The sequence below is a fragment of the Myotis daubentonii genome, chromosome 16 (assembly GCF_963259705.1).
Source record: "Myotis daubentonii chromosome 16, mMyoDau2.1, whole genome shotgun sequence".
NCBI classification, from domain to species: Eukaryota; Metazoa; Chordata; class Mammalia; order Chiroptera; family Vespertilionidae; genus Myotis; species Myotis daubentonii.
The window spans coordinates 56,280,186-56,290,568 of NC_081855.1; positions in this window are offsets into that span (position 1 = coordinate 56,280,186).

Consider the following 10,383-nt stretch of genomic DNA (forward strand, 5'->3'; position numbering starts at 1 on the left):
GCGCGCGGTGGGTGCTCATTCCGTCAGTGTCGCCAGCATCCGCGACCTGGGACCAGGTTAGTGGGTCTGGTTGGGGGGCCCAGTGTCAGCCTGTCCCTCCGGCCCTCAAAGAGGGAGCCGGTGCCCACCGACCTGCACAGGGAACGGCCCGGTGTGCTCCTTAGACAGAGTCTGCACTGGGCCCACAGACAGGCTCTGGGCCAAAGCACCTGCGGAGCTCGCACCGGCAATGTGCCCCCATCCAAATCTCTCCCGAAGGCCGCCTGGTGTTGCTTATGAAATGCGGGGAGGCACCCTTGGCCGTGGGGGTGCAGGAGAACCAGGCAGCTGCACCCCGTGACTGTCCCGCGGAGTGGATGGGGTTCCAGAGCCGATGGGTCCCCGCTTGGGTGGGCGCTCCGTTCCCGTCGCCGCTGGAGATGGGTCAGACCCCATGGCCTAGGCATAGCTCGGGAGGTGGGTGTGTGGCAGAGACGCATGGGTGGCCTCGGGGTCAAGGCCACAGCGCTTCCTCGGAGGCGCGGGCGCTATCGGACCCCCTGGGCCGGACGCGCGGTGCTCTGCGGCTGTCGTCCACGCCCCTGCGCCGTTCCCTGCGCTGCCAGATGCCCCGTGGAGAGTGTGGCCCCGATTGCGTCTGCACGGAAAGACCCTCGGCCTGGCGGTTAGTCCGCATAGCCCGCGGGCGCCCCCTCCCCTCCCAGAGCGTCACCGTCGGGGGAGGCGGGGAGCGGGCATCTCCCAGGGCAGACGCCGAGGGAGGCTGAGCGGAGTGCGGCTTAGAAGGGCGGTCCCAGCGCCCCTGCTCAGCGAGGGCGCCGAGCTCCCTCGAACCCCAGCTCCGCCAGGGTTGGCACTTCGGCCGCCAGCCTGGCTGGTCCGCTGGTCGCCTCCCTGTCCACGTCCCACCGGCTCTCCCGCCGGGGAAGCTGCCGGGAAGCCTCGGACTCCGGCTCCCTCGCCGCCCGCCCCCAAGCGGAAGGAATGGAAGTGGCTCTGCGAGGGCTCCAGGGACCTCGAGCAAGTTCTGAACCCGAGGCCCCCGCCAGTGCCGTCTCCTCCCCGGGGTTCACGCGGGGAAGAGCTCCAGGGAGAGGTCAGGACGCGGGGCAGGAGAGCCTGCCTGGTCCTTGGCGACGACGACCCGGGCCTCCGGGAGAGTCGGGGAGCAGAGGCGTCCGCCGGCCCAGCGCCCTCCGCGGGGGAGGGCAAAGCGGGGCCGCTGGGCGGCGGCCGGCCCTGGGCAGCCGCGTGGGATTCCGCGGGGAAACGGCGCCGGCGCCGGCAGGGTCCGGCCTCCTGGCGGCCGGTGGACTTCGGGGAACCTCGGCGGCTCTGATCCGATCGGTGCCTTTCCGTCCATCCCCCGCCCCCCCTCCCCGCCCCCCGGCCGTGCTGCCTCGGCGCGCCCCAGCCTTGGTCCCAGGAGGGGGCGCTGTCTGGGGTCCGACCAGGCCGGGTCGGCGTCGAGGCTGCGCGGCCAGAGCGCGCCCGCTCCGCGCACGCCCAGAAACCGCGGCGCCGGTACCGGGGCTGCCGGGAAGCGCGTGGCCGGCGGAGGCCCGATCCCCGCGCAAGCGCCTCGCCGCCCCGGCCCGATCCCGGGGTCGCCCGCCCCCTCGCGCGCGGGGAGGCTCAGACCCAAGCGGGAGGGAGCAGACGGGCCACTCGGGCCGGGACACCCTCTCCGGGAGCCGGGAGCCCGGGCTCGCAGCGGACGGCGGCCTCAGAGCGGCTCCCAGGCCTGCGCTCGGAAACCGAATGCGGGGAGCGCGGTACCGTATTTACCCGCACGGCCTCCTCCCGGCCGTCTGCCCGCGGGGAGCCGGCAGAAGTCGCTGTGCAAACGTCGGGGTGCCCAGCTCCGCTCCCCAGCACCCTGAGTCCCGGGAGAGCCCGCCGCTCATTTGCATAACAACGGCGCCGGGAACACCAGCCGGGGGGCGGGACCCACCCGCTCAGCGGGTCCTGGAGGTGCTGACACGGGGCGCCGGCGGGAACGCGGGTGCTGCCCAGGGGCTCCCCGGGCCCAGGGAGAGAAGTTCCAGTCGCGGGCATGGGAACCTCACGCGGAGTCTCCGTGTTTCCTAGTTGGAGTCTCGGAGTTTAGCTACTTTTTGGCCAAACGGGTGAAGGGCTGAGCCGCCCTGAGAGCGCCCCACAGACACCCCATTCATCACCCCTCCCATTGGGGGAGGTTTGGTGGCCCCAGAAGCAGGGGCAGCGCGCACTGAGTCTGGGGGCTTGGGAGACAAACTCTGAAGGTGGCTCAGGGCGGGCAGCGGGTCCAGCTGGGACCCTCTGCGGATCAGGGAGGCGCCCGCCGGCGTCGGGGTCCCCGCTGGGCCCCTCCAGGGCTCGGAGCCCGTCCTTCCGACAGAAGCCCTGCCCCGGCCCTCGCCTGGCAGCCGGGGAAGCAGTTCTGGGTTTAAAGCTGAGAAACTGGGGGCTGCGTGGTGAGGGCCTTATGTGGAGGGAACATCTTTCATCCATTAAAGAATCTTTTTGGTCTTTTTTTTTTTATGTGAAGTGGAGTGGGAGGGAGACACCCACAGATACATGCGGGGGGTGAATGGGGCCCAGGATTGTATCCAGGGCCACGTTCGGGGTGACGCTGGGCTCCGGAGGGTTTTCCCAGCCGAACTGGTCCCCTCCAAAGCTACTGCCCCAAGGAACAGTGCAGAGAGGGAGCAAAGAGGGGAGGTGGACCTGGGACCCACACCTCCTGTGGACAAGACCCCCATCTCTTCTGAAGAGATGAAAGGAGGCGGGGCAGCTCCCGCTGGTCACCGGGAAGCCACCATCCCAGTCACTTCTTTTAAAATAATTCTTACATTCCCTTTAGAAATCGCTGCGTGGAGCGATCTGCAGTTAGAGGGTCGGTGGGAGGGACTGGGGGGGGGAGGGGTGGTCCCACCGCCCAAGGATGGCTGTTTGCAGCGGGAGGGAGGAGGGTGTCTGAAGAGTGGGGGCTGCTGGGTGGGGCAGGGAGGCCTGGCTGCCTCCAGATCCGTCCTCTGGGTCATCCCGCCGCCTGTGGGGCAGTCTCCTTCCACATCTCCTGACCCGCCCTGGGCACAGCCCATGCCAAAGCCGGCACCTTATTTCTAGTGGGGACTGTGATATTACAGCTTTTGGGGGCTCCTGGGAAGGGCTCCCCTGGAATACCCCAGCTGGAAAACGCATGCAGGGGGAATTGGGGTTCCTGGCCCCATAGTCAAGCCCTAGGCTCCAGCCTCAGTTTCTCCCTGAGCGAGCGGAGCGGGGAGGAGCGGAATAAATAGAAGAGCGGCCAGCCTGGAGCCCTCCACGTTCCCCAACCTCCCAGTCTCCAGCGGGAGGTCACCTGCCACCCTGTCTCCCAGCCCCCAGGCTGTGGGCCCAGGGACCACCTCCCCACCCCGCCGAGAAGAGGGGTGAGACCTCTGGGGCCCCAGTGCCGGCTCTCCCCTGCGGGGGGCGCCATCCACTTTGCAGGGGCCGGACAATGGCAGCATTTGCCCCAGAGCCCAGCCAACTGGGCGCAGCTGCTGGGCTTTGGCCTCCAGTCCGGGTCGCAGCCGGGTGCAGGGTGGCGGGGGATGAGCTTCTGCGGGTAAAGCCCTGTCCAGGCAGGAGAAAAGTCCCGCCCACCCCGCACCAGTCCTGTCTGGGGGCTGAGGGAGGGTGGGGTCCCTTTGAAACGGAGAAGCTGGGCGCAGTGGGCGGGGGCCGCAGGGTCCAGCTGGGGTTTAAAGGCACCTGGACCACCTCTCTCTGCTGCCGGATGAACTGGCAGCGACCTGGGGTGAGAGTTCCAGGGGGAGGGAGGGCGTGGAGGGGGAGGAGGGGAAGTGTAGAGGGGAGGGTACAATGGGGTAAGTGCAGGGAAGAGAAGGGCTGGCAGACAGGTGAGGAGAGGAGTCCGGGGCTGACCTGGGCCTCCGCGGCCCCCTCGCCTGCACTGGTGCTGGTGCCCACCCGCTCCCTTGGGCTGTGGTCAGCCCTGTTGCTGCGCAGGGAGCCCAGGGATGCACTGCAGGGCCAGCCTCCCCCCAGAAAGCCAGGGGGCAGCTTCTGTCCCACTGTGGCTGCCAGATGCCGCCACACACACACACACACACACACACACACACACACACACACCACTACCATGTTTTTCCCAAATCAGAGGAAGGGTCCCGGCTCAGTGTTGGGGTGACAGTGCTTCTAGGCGCTGTGGGTTCAGGAGGGAGAGACCCTGGGGCTTCTACCCTGGAGGCCCCTCCCCCATAGACGCTGGGTCCGGCATCCTGGCTGGGAGGATAGGACAGGGGGGTCTGCCTGCAGGGAGCCCGGTTTCTACCCTGGCTCAGCTGGATGAGATGCCCCGCTGGCAGGGCTCTGGGCAGGGGCGGTGGGCAAGGATACATGTCGCTGTCACCCCACCGACGAGGGGCGCTCCCCGCTGCGCTCTGTGCTGGCTGCTTGGGCTCTTCCCGGATTCTGATTCTCCATCACAGTCTCAGAGGCTTCCTTAGCCGCACTCACAGGCGAGGACACACTCAGGGCGCCCAGGCAACGCGCCTGCCCAAGACCAAGTCCAGCTGCAGGACAGGGTGTGCCCAGCTCCGCCGTCCAGGAGGTGAGGGGCCTGAGGAGGTGCCGGGCAGCGCTGGCTGGTGTGCAGTTGGGTCAGCAGGAGCCAGTCAGCCTCAGCCAGCCTCCGGTGGGTTCTGGTGTGAGAGCCACCCTGTGTGTGTGTGGCGGGGGTGGGGGGGGTGTCACTGGTTCTTGGACTTCCCACACTCTGGTGAGACCAGAAACCCAGCAGCTGGGGCCAGAGCGCCCGGAGGACAGTCTTCCCGCCTCCTCCCATCCCGGCTGCCCCGGCAGAATGAGCGGCTGGGTGGTGTGGCGGTCGCTCCGAATGCGGGACTGGCTAGTCTGCCCCTGAGCCAGCTCCAGGGCGGGCAGGTGCAGCTGTGATGCACCTGCGGATCCATAACCCACAGAGCAGTGGGCTGGGAAGGAGAGATGGTGGGACCTGCGCCCGCTCCGCCCTGGCTGGCTGAGTTACCTTGGACAAGTCATTTCCTCGTCCTCCCACCATCAGTCTAGTCTCCCCGTAAAACCATCGTTTGGAGCAGGCAGCCTCGGAGCAGCCTGCGTGGCCTCCACATCCCGTGCACGTGGGTTCATCCAGGCAGGTTTACTGAGATTCCAGCACGTTTAGAAAGTGCTTGTTAACCACTGACAGCCAGCGCCCCAGGTGGCTACTGCCAGGGGTGGCATGGGGACCCCTAGCGAGCTCAGTGAGCTCCTGTCCCAGCCGTGCAGGTACCCGACTCCGGGTGCAGAGCTACCACACCAGTTAGGACGCCCAGGAAGGCAAGGGGAGTGCCAGAGGAGGCACTGGGTGACCAGACCTCTCCAGTCGCGCCCTCAGCTGGTGACGATGAGGGGGTCCTGATTCCGCGCCCGCCCGCACGGCTGGAGGCGGAGCCGCGGGACTACTTCCAGGCACTTTCTATAGGTGGCATCGCGCTCCTGGAAATGCGCTGCTGAAGGGCGGCTCGCTCAGCAGCATCTTCAGACACAGGCAGCCCAGGCCAGGTGTGCCCAGCCTGGGGCCAGACTGCCCGAGAAGGCGCTGAGGGTGCCCATGGAGAGTGGGGAGAAGGTTCTCCAGACTGGAGGGGGCACCGCGCCAGGGGCTCCGGCTTCCCCAGGGCCTGTGCTGCTGTCTACCGGGTCTCTGGGAGCCCCCGCCCCCCGCACACAGTGGGAAAAAAGGCCTCAGCACAGGACAGTGGGGAGCACTGAGTGGGCTATGCCAGGCCTGCAGCAACGTTCCGCCGCACAGCGATTCTGTGCCACCCAGTGGGCTGGGGCTCCTCCCGCCCCAGGTCCTAGCCAGGGGCCACTCCGTGTCCAGAACCCCGTGGCAGGAGCCCAAGCCTCTCTATGTTGGGCGAGGGGTCAGCCAGAAGTGGGGAGGGAGGAGCAAGCAGCAGCGGTGGGTACAGGACTTGGAGGTTAGGCCCAGCAGGAGCCCAGGTGGGCGCTGACTGACGGATCTCCTGGGCCTGCGTCCGGGGCTGCACCCGGTGCCAACTGCCTTCTCCAAGAGACCCCTGCGGCCCCGCCTCCTGCGGACAGACGTGGGCAGAATCCCGCCGCTGGGCCGCGGCCTGCCAAGCCTGCCACTGCGGCAGCGAGTGGCCTGACACTGGGAGCGATGGCAGAGAGAGGCAGCGGCGACGCTTCTCACCTCTCCCTCTGCCGCCCGGCTGGTTCCAGGCTGCCGACGCCCGACCGGGCACGGTGCCCGCGGGTCCTCGCTGCCCCGTGAGCCCAGCCTGGGACCAGGGCCAGGCCTGGCGCCGAGGTGGTCGGAGGAATGGGGCACTGGCTCTCAGGGCGGCAGGATGGTCAGGCCCTGGAGCAGCAGGAGGGACCCTGAACCCCCAAATCACAGGCCAGGTCTCTCCTCCCCAGCCCCAGGCGTTCGGCTCGATTTCTCCAGACCCTGGGCCTTTGCTCAGACACAGCCCAGCCTCGCACACATTATTTTTTTAAACAAAAGCAATTAGATTTCGATCCCGGCTCATTTGCATTGTCACCTCGGAAACAGTAGCGGGGAGCAGGACGGAAAAGGGGGGGGAGCCTGGCAGCCGTGGGTGACACCTCAGAGCGCCACAGCTGGCGCGGGCCGCCTTGGCGCGGCCACATCTGGGCGGGCCGCGCGGCCGCCGCGCCCCCTCCCAGCCGCGCCCGGGCCCGCGCGCCGCAGCCCGCTCGGCGGCGCGCCCATCGATCGCGGGCCGCGGCCGCGCGCCGAGAACAAGGTATAGCCTGTATTTAGGTTCCTGCCCTTATATGGCGAGGAGCGCGAGCGCCCGCGGAGCGGCCGCACCATATAAGGGCACGCGGAGGGCGCCAGGCTGAGCTGGTGCGCGCTCATTGGTCCGCGCGTCTCTCGGCAACCGGCTCTCACGAGTGGAAAGCAGCCAGCCGCCCCCGCCCGCTCCCCGCCCCCTCCCTTTCTCTCTCCCGCGGCGTCCCCGTCTCCAGCCGTGGCACCCCCTCCTTGCCTACCCCCATTTTTACTTGCACCGTCTCCCCAAGTTTTCTTCCCTTCCCACCCCCCCACCCCCGCGGTCGTCCCCCCTCGCTGTCATTCCTCCCGGTCGGCCTGTCTTTCATCCCTTCGTGCGCGCTCCCACTTCCACCCCACGCACCCCCTCCCCAAACCCTGCGAACCGCGGCGGAGGAGCGGGAAGGCCCGGATGCGGGAGGGAGCGGGAGGCGGGGTGGGTGGGTGGGGGTGGTGCATCGCTGCCGCAGTAGCCGCCGCAGCGCCAGGTCCCAGGCGCGTACGCACCAGGCTCCGAGAACAGTCCGAGGGCGCCCCCTCCGAGCCCCCTCCGTCACCTCCCCGCCCTCACGGTAATCAGAGCAATTAGCCGCCAAAGAAACGGGCTTTCGGAGCCAGAGATGTGCTAAACCACAGCAGCCTTAGGTACCAGCAAATCACCATTTCCCAAGGTGTCCCTTCGGGCTGCGTATCTGAATGCAATCATCATAATGACAAATCGATGTCTCATTTAAAGGTTACTTAAAAAAAAACCCAGCCAATTGTTGGGGGGGGGCCTGAGCCGGGAGGAAAGTGCCCTGAAGAGCCACCGCGGTTTCCCAGGCAGAATGCAGGAGAGCGCGGTGCGGGGTGCAGGTCAGGTGCCCGACGCTGGGCCCACCCGCGGGACGGGAACCCGCGGAGCGAGGAGACAGCGCGACGCCTCCGGGGATTACGCTCCTGTTAGCCTCAAACTCAGGCCGCAAAGGCCCCGCGGTTCAGGGGGCTCCCCTCGCCTCCCCTCTCACACGCAGAGGCTCGGGGGCGCGCGCGCACGCGCACGCACGCACAGGTGTCCGTCTGACCCCTCCCAGGCTGTCGCCAGTTCCGAACCGAACCTCCAGCTCTCCCAGCGACGCCACGGCGGCCCGAGCCACCCCCTTGGGGACCTGCTCCAGTCCCCAGGGGACCCAAAGGGGGCAGCTAAGACAATGGGTACCCCAGCGCCTGGGGACTTAGCCTGTGACCGAGCTCGCCTCTAGGGCCGCCGCCTCGCGGAGGCGCGGAGCAATGCCCCCTACTGGGCAGCCTGCAGCTCCAGCCGCGCGAGCGGGGGTCGCACCGGAGGCCGTAGGGGAAGGGAGGGGGGACAGAGCGCGACGACTCCGGTATCCTGCCCCCCGCCCTGGCCTTTCTTCCATTCCAAATCTCAGCCCCCAATCCGGCCCCTCCTGGGGGCAGGTAGCGGAAACGGGCAGTGCCCGGACCGCGGGGGCGAGGTCTGGGAGGGCGCTGCCTGCTGGATCGAGTTAGCTTCGGCCGCCGCCGCCTCCTCCTGGCTGTTTCCGCGGAAGGAAGCTCTGTGGCCGCCGCAGCCCCGGTGCCAGCACGGATCCCTCTGACCTTGGCGGCGATTTGCTGCTGCGGTGTCTGCCTCGCAGAAAGCAGTTTCTCTCCTGCGCGGGGACGGGGAATGCCCCCGGGACAGAGTTTCCCTGGGTCGGCGCCCAGAGCCGGACTTGTGCCCTGGAGTCTTCCCTGCGCCCTGGAAAGCCCGTGGGTGCCCGGCGCCCCCGTCTCGCCCACGCCCATTTACTCCGGTCGTTTCCATGAAATCCCCCGTGTGCTTAGGAACGTGGGTGCCTTCGCCTGGCCGGGGTTGAGGGGATGCGGCCGACGTCCTCCGACTTCTCCCCGCACAGGGACGTGTCCCTGAAGTGTGCCCTCTCTCTCCTCCTGACCCAAAGAGCCGCAGCGCTCCCGGACCTGGAAGCCCCTTCCTCTGGCCGGTGGCCCCTCGCCGCTGCCCTCTTATTTATTAAATGTGAACTTTCCAGCCGCTGGTGGAGCTCATCGTGCCGACGACGCCGTTGGCGGGAGGGGCGAGACACTTGTCGGCGAGGAAAAATAAAGCCCCAAACTCATAGCCGCACCCCTCCCCGGCCAGCGGGCGCCCTGGGCCTGGGTTCCCCGGCTCAGGGGAAGAGGGGGCTCCAGACCCGCTCCACTTCGTCCAGGGGACCCGACGCCAGAGCCTCACCCCACCCAGGAGCCCTCGACTCGCATTTTTCGTTTATTCCTCCGCAACCCTGGCCCGGGGCTTCGGGAGCAGTTTTATCCCCATCCGGGTGCAACCTCGGCCCTGTCCTGAGCTCGCGCGCCCGGGCGGGGTCTCCAGCTCGCGCCAGGCGCCCCTCTCCACAACCCCGGGCTCCCCTTGGCGCCCAGACAGGTGTCTTGGGCCGGGGTGCCAGGGAACAGCAGGGTGGCCGCGGGCGCCTCCTCGGTGCTGGCGGGCGGCTGTGGGCCGGGCAGGGTCGGGCGGGAGCGGCTCCGTGCCTGCAGGAGGGTGGGCGCACGGCACCTGCTGAGCTGCCACGGCCGCCGCGGCGCTTCCTGGCGCCGGAGGATCCACCCGGATCTTCTCGGCGAGTTCCGGGCTTGGGTCATTTTGTAGTCGGCGCGCACATAGCGTTTTCATCCATTTCTTATTTTTCCTCGTGTGGTGTGGCCGTCAGGACTGGCCAGCCCGGCTCCCACGCCGAGGTGGGGTGGGGGTGGGGACCGGGATATCTAGGGGGGGCACCCGGTCACCGAGGTCAACAGCCCATAGCACTTCCCACCCGGGCGCCGCGACCTCGCGAGGGCAAGGGTCGTGTCTGCGGTTGGGGTCCACCACGCGCACCCTCCCTGCACTGTCCCCTGCCCCCCCCCCCGCAGGTAGCCGCCCTTCCCCCTCCCCGCGCGCCCCGCCGCGACCCCCGCTCCCCTGCGCCCGCGAGAGTCTGAGCGCCCCGCGGAGAGTCGGGAGCCCGGAGGCGAGCGGGGAAGGGCGCGGGCTGCGGGGCTGCGCACCCCCCGCCCGTGGCAGCGTGGCGACGGCGCCGATTGGCAGCCATTTTCTGCAGCTGCCGCGGCCCGGGCTCCGCGGACTGAGACGGAGGCTGCGGCGGCCCGACCAAGGCGGCGGGGACGCAGGGGCGCGGGGCGCCGGCGGGGGGACCCGGCGGCGGCTGAGCGGGGGGGGGGGGCGCAGTGTCCCGCGCGCGCCCCTCCCCCGCCGCAGTGCAGGCGCAGCGCGCAGCTCCGCGTGGCGGGCGCCGCGATCCCCCCTTTCCCCGCCATCTTGTACCCGCCTGGCGCCTTCCCAATGCGGGGCTCGGCAGACAAAGCCGGCCGGCCCCGGGGGGCCCCCGCACCCACGGGGCAGCGCGGCCTGGGGCCCTGCGCCCTCGCCCGCCCCTCCCCCCAGGAGGCTCCGCGCGAGGCGACGCCACTGGCTCAGCCCTGGAGGGTCAGCCGGGACTCCAATCGCTTCCACGCGGTTGCTGGGGGGACCCTCGCTG